The following is a 6963-nucleotide window of genomic DNA, read 5'->3' on the forward strand; positions in this document are numbered from 1 at the left end:
GAGTCGAGCGTGGACTTGCAACTTGGGAAAAAATTATGGGCCCCATTGCGGGTCAAGGATAGACTTGCAACTGGGACAACAACAAAATTATGATCCCAGTTGTGATTCGAGGACGGACTTGCAACTAAGACAAGTACGCAACAACGATCCCCGAAGCGAGTCAAGGGTCGACTTGCAACTGGAATGAAATAAAATACGGTCCTAGTTGCAAGTCAAGGATGGACATGCAACTAGAATGAACAACGAAACACAATGCCTAGTTATGAATCAACGGTGGGCTTACAACTAGGAGAACTATGAGCCCACTTGCGTGTCAAAGGTGGACTTGCAACTAAGACAAGTACAAAACTACGAGCCCACTTGCAAGTCAAGGTTCAAGTTGCAACTCGGATGAAATAAAGTATAGTCTGTTGGAAATATGCCCTAGAGGCAATAATAAAATGGTTATTATCATATTTCCTTGTTCATGATAATCGTCTATTGTTCATGCTATAATTGTATTAATAGGAAACAGTAATACATGTGTGAATAAATAGATCACAATGTGTCCCTAGCAAGCCTCTAGTTGGCTAGCTCGTTGATCAATAGATGATCATGGTTTCCTGATCATGGGCATTGGATGTCATTGATAACGTATCACATCATTGGGAGAATGATGTGATGGACAAGACCCAATCCTAAGCGTAGCACTAGATCGTGTTGTTCGTATCCTGAAGCTTTTCTAATGTCAAGTGTCTTTTCCTTTGACCGTGAGATTGTGCAACTCCCGGATACCGTAGGAGTGCTTTGGGTGTATCAAACGTCACAACGTAACTGGGTGACTATAAAGGTGCACTAAGGGTACCTCTGAAATTGTCTGTTGGGTTGATACGAATCGAGATCGGGATTTGTCACTCCGCGTGACGGAGAGGTATCTCTGGGCCCACTCGGTAGAACATCATCGTGAGCTCAATGTGACTAAGGAGTTAGTCACATGATGACGTACTACGGAACGAGTAAAGAGACTTACCGGTAACGAGATTGAACAGGGTATAGGTATACCAACGATCGAATCTCGGGCAAGTTCTATACCGACAGACAAAGGGAATTGTATACGGGATTGATTGAATCCTTGACATCGTGGTTCATCCGATGAGATCATCGTGGAGAAAGTGGGAGCCACCATGGGTATCCAGACCCCACTGATGGTTATTGGCCGGAGAGGTGTCTCGATCATGTCTGCCTGTCTCCCGAACCCGTAGGGTCTACACACTTAAGGTTCGATGACGCTAGGGTTATAGGGAATTGTTGTACGAGGTTACCAAAAGTTGTTCGGAATCCCGGATGATATCCCGGACGTCACGAGGAGCTCCGGAATGGTCTGGAGGTAAAGATTGATATATAGGACGGATGGTTTTGGACACCGGAAGTGTTTCGGGCGTCACCGGTAACGTACCGGGACCACCGGGACCACCGGAAGTGGCCCCGGGGGTCCATCGGAAGGGGGCCACGACCCCGGGAGGCTAGATGGGCCAAGTGCGGGAGGGAACCAGCCCCTAGGTGGGCTGGTGCGCCCCCACACTCAGCCCAAGGCGGACGAGGTGGAGAGGGGGGGAAACCCTAGGCGCTGGTGGGCCTAAGGCCCACCTAGGGGTGCGCCACGCCCTCCCCCTGCCCTGGCCGCCGCACCTCTCATCTGGGGGGGCTGCCGCACCACCTAGGGTGGGAACCCTAGGGGTGGCACCCCCCTCCCCTCCTCCTATATATAGTGGGGTTTTTGGGGCTGTTTCACACACAGTTTTCCCTCTCCCTTGGCGCAGCCCTGCTCTTCTTTCTCCTCCTCTGTGCCGGTGCTTGGCGAAGCCCTGCCGGGAGACCTCATCTCTCCATAGACACCACGACGTCGTGCTGCTGGAGATCTTCCCCAACCTATCCCTCCTCCTTGCTGGATCAAGGTGCGGGAGACGTCACCGGGCTGCACGTGTGTTGAACGCGGAGGTGTCGTGGTTCGGCACTAGATCGGAATCACACCGCGATCTGAATCGCCGCGAGTACGACTCCATCAACCGCATTCTAGCAACGCTTCCGCTTAGCGATCTTCAAAGTTATGAAGATGCTCTCACCCCTCTCTCGTTGCTGGTCTCTCCATAGGAAGATCTGAATATGCGTAGGAAATTTTTTGAGTTTTCTACGTTACCCAACAGTGGCACCCGAGCCAGGTTTTCTATGCGTAGATTCTATGCACGAGTAGAACACAAAAGGTTGTGGACGATGATTTGTCAATTGCTTGCCGCTACTAGTCTTATTCTTTTCCGGCGGTATTGTGGGATGAAGTGGCCCGGACCGACCTTACACGTACGCTTACGCGAGACTGGTTCCACCGACAGACATGCACACCGTGCATAAAGGTGGCTAGCAGGCCTCTGTCTCTCCCACTCTAGTCGGATTGGATTTGATGAAAAGGGTCCTTACGAAGGGTAAATAGCTTTGGCATATCATCGTTGTGGCTGTCACATAGGTAAGAAGGCGTTCTTGCTAGAAACCCAAATCAGCCAGGTAAAACTTGCAACAACAATTAGAGGACGTCTAACTTGTTTTTGCAGGGTTTGACATGTGATGTGATATGGCCAAAGTTGTGATGTTGCATGTATGATGTATGAGATGATCATGTTATTGTAATAGGTTTCACGACTTGCATGTCGATGAGTATGACAACCGGCAGGAGCCATAGGAGTTGTCTTAATTTATTGTATGAGATGCAACGCCATGTGCTTACTACTTTTACTTCATTGCTAACGGTTAGCTGTAGTAGTAGTGATAGTAGTAGTTGGCGTGACGACTTCACGGAGACACGATGATGGAGATCGAAAGAGCAAAGATGATAATGGCCATATCATGTCACTATATGATTGCATTGTGATGTTTATCATGTTTTTCATCTTATTGCTTAGAACGACGGTAGCATAATAAGATGATCCCTCTTAAAATTTCAAGAACGTATTCCCCTAAGTGTGCACCGTTGCGAAGGATCGTTGTCTCGAAGCACCACGTGATGATCAGGTGTGATAGATTCTAACGTTCGCATACAATGGGTGTAAGCCAGATTTACACACGCGAAACACCTAGGTTGACCCAACGAGCTTAGCATGTACAGACATGACCTCGAATACAAGAGACCAAAAGGTCGAACATAAGTCGTATGGTTGAATACGATCAGCATGAAGTTGCTCACCATGGTGACTAGTCCGTCTCATGTGATGATCGGACACGGGTTAGTCAACATGGATCATGTATCACTTAGATGACTGGAGGGATGTCGATTTAAGTGGGAGTTCATACTTAATTTGATTAAATGAACTTAATTGTCATGAACTTAGTCTAAAAATTGTCTTTATAAACATTGTAGATGGCCAACGTCAACCTCAATTTCAACGCATTCCTAGAGAAAAACAAGCTGAAAGATGATGGTAGCAACTATGCGGATTGGGTTCGCAACTTGAAGCTCATCCTTGAAGCAGCTAAAAAGGCTTATGTCCTTGATGCACCGCTAGGTGACCCTCCCGCTCCCGCAGCAGCCCAGGACATTCTGAATGTCTGGCAAATGCGGAGTGATGACTACTCTCTGGTTAGGTGTGGCATGTTATACAGTTTAGAAACGGGGCTCCAAAGGCATTTTGAGCAACACGGTGCATATGAGATGTTCCAAGAGCTGAAGCTAGTTTTTGAAGCTCATGCCCGTGTCGAGAGATATGAAGTCTCTGACAAGTTCTTTAGCTGTAAGATGGAGGAGAACAGTTCTGTCATTGAGCACATACTCAAAATGTCTGGGTTACACGGTCGTCTGACTTCACTTGGAGTCGAACTTCCGGATGATGCTATAATTGACAGAATCCTCCAGTCTCTCCCACCAAGCTACAAAGGTTTTGTGCTGAACTACAACATGCAAGGGATAGAGAAGACCATTCCCGAGTTGTACTCGATGCTCAAGTCTGCAGAAGTAGAAATCAAGAAAGAGCATCAAGTGTTGATGGTCAACAAGACCACTAGTTTCAAGAAGGGCAAGGGTAAGAAGAACTTCAAGAAAGACGGCAAAGCCGTTGCCGCACCTGGTAAGCCAGATGCCGGGAAGAAGAAAAAGAATGGACCCAAGCCTGAGGCTGAGTGCTTCTATTGCAAGGGAAAGGGTCACTGGAAGCGGAACTGCCCCAAATACTTAGCGGATAAGAAGGCCGGCAACGTTAAAGGTATATGTGATATACATGTTATTGATGTGTACCTTACCAGCGCTCGTAGTAACTCCTGGGTATTTGATACCGGTGTTGTTGCTCACATTTGCAACTCAAAGCAGGAACTGCGGAATAAGCACAGACTGGCCAAGGACGAGGTGACGATGCGCGTCGGGAATGGCTCCAAGGTCGATGTGATCGCCGTCGGCACGCTACCTCTACATCTACTGTCGGGATTAGTTTTAAACCTCAATAATTGTTATTTAGTACCAGCTTTGAGCATGAATATTGTATCAGGGTCTTGCTTAATGCGAGACGGCTACTCATTTAAGTCAGAGAATAATGGTTGTTCTATTTATATGAGTGATATGTTTTGTGGTCATGCTCCGCTGGTGAATGGTTTATTCTTGATGAATCTCGATCGTGATGTTACGCATATTCATAGTGTGAGTACCAAAAGATGTAAAGTTGATAATGATAGTCCCACATACTTGTGGCACTTCCGCCTTGGTCATATCGGCGTTAAGCGCATGAAGAAGCTCCATACTGATGGACTATTAGAGTCTCTTGACTTTGAATCATTTGACACATGCGAACCGTGCCTCATGGCAAGATGACTAAGACTCCATTCTCAGGAATAATGGAGAGAGCAACCGACTTATTGGAAATAATACATACTGATGTGTGTGGTCCATTGAACGTTGAAGCTTGCGGTGGCTATCGTTAGGTTCTCAGTCTCACCGATGATTTGAGTAGGTATGGGTATATCTACTTGATGAAGCACAAATCTGAGACATTTGAAAAGTTCAAGGAATTTCAGAGTGAGGTCGAGAATCAACATGACAGAAAAATTAAGTGTCTACGATCTGATCGTGGAGGAGAATATTTGAGTCACGAGTTTGGCACACACCTAAGGAAGTGTGTAATCGTTTCACAACTAACGCCGCCTGGCACACCGCAACACAACGGAGTGTCTGAACGTCGTAATCGCACTTTATTGGATATGGTACGATCTATGATGTCTCTTACCGACTTACCGCTATCATTTTGGGGATACGCATTAGAAACTACAGCATTCACTTTAAATAGGGCACCGTCTAAGTCTGTTGAGACGACACCGTATGAACTGTGGTTTGGCAAGAAACCTAAGTTGTCATTTCTTAAAGTTTGGGGATGCGATGCTTATGTGAAGAAACTTCAACCAGAAAAGCTCGAACCCAAAGCGGAGAAATGCGTATTCATAGGATACCCTAAGGAAACTATTGGGTATACCTTCTATCTTAGATCCGAAGGTAAAACCTTTGTTGCCAAGAACGGATCCTTTCTAGAGAAAGAGTTTCTCTCGAAAGAAGTAAGTGGGAGGAAGGTAGAACTTGATGAGGTAATTACACCCCCTCTCGAACAGGATAGTAGCGCAGCGCGGGAAATTGTTCCTGTGGCGCTTGCACCAACTGAAGAGGAAGTTAATGATAATGATCATGAAGCTTTGGATCAAGTTACTACTGAACCACGATGGTCCACAAGGGTACGCTCCGCACCAGAGTGGTACAACAACCCTGTAATGGAAATCATGTTGTTAGACAACGGTGAACCTTCGAACTATGAAGAAGCGATGGCGGGCCCGAATTCCAACAAATGGCTTGAAGCTATGAAATCCGAGATAGGATCCATGTATGAGAACAAAGTATGGACTTTGGTGGACTTGCCCGATGACCGGTGAGCCATAGAAAATAAATGGATCTTTAAGAAGAAGACTGATGCAAACGGTAATGTAACCGTTTATAAAGCTCGACTTGTCGCAAAGGGTTTTCGACAAATTCAAGGAATTGACTACGAAGAGACTTTCTCTCCCGTAGCGAAGCTGAAATCAGTCCAAATCATGTTAGCAATTGCCGCCTTTTATGATTATGAAATTTGGCAAATGGACGTCAAAACAGCGTTCCTTAATGGGAACCTTAAGGAAGAGTTGTATATGATGCAACCAGAAGGTTTTGTCGACCCTAAGGGTGCTAACAAAGTGTGCAAGCTCCAGCGCTCCATCTATGGGCTGGTGCAAGCATCTCGGAGTTGGAACATTCGCTTTAATGAGGTGATTAAAGCGTTTGGGTTCATATAGGTTTACGGAGAAGCCTGTGTGTACAAGAAAGTGAGTGGGAGCTCTGTAGCTTTCCTCATACTGTATGTGGATGACATATTGTTGATGGGGAATAATATAGAGATGTTGGAGAGCATAAAGGCCTATTTGAACAAGAGTTTTTCAATGAAGGACTTCGAGAAGCTGCATACATATTAGGCATCAAGATCTATAGAGATAGATCGAGACGCCTCATAGGTCTTTCGCAAAGTACATACCTTGACAAGATATTGAAGAAGTTCAACATGGAAAACTCAAAAAAGGGTTATTACCAGTTTTGCAAGGTATGAGATTGAGTAAGACTCAGTCGTTGACCACGACAGCAGATAGAGAGAAGATGAGTTCTGTCCCCTACGCTTCAGCCGTAGGCTCTCTTATGTATGCCATGCTGTGTACCAGACCTGATATAAACCTTGCCATAAGTTTGGTAGGGAGGTACCAAAGTGATCCCGGCATGGAACACTGGACAGCGGTCAAGAATATCCTTAAGTACCTGAAAAGGACTAAGGAAATGTTTCTCGTTTATGGAGGTGACGAAGAGCTCGTCGTAAAGGGTTACGTCGACGCTAGCTTCGACACAGATCCGGATGACTCTAAGTCACAGACCGGATACGTATATGTTTT

This window comes from Hordeum vulgare, chromosome 3H (genome assembly GCF_904849725.1).
Source record: "Hordeum vulgare subsp. vulgare chromosome 3H, MorexV3_pseudomolecules_assembly, whole genome shotgun sequence".
In the NCBI taxonomy this organism is placed as follows: Eukaryota; Viridiplantae; Streptophyta; class Magnoliopsida; order Poales; family Poaceae; genus Hordeum; species Hordeum vulgare.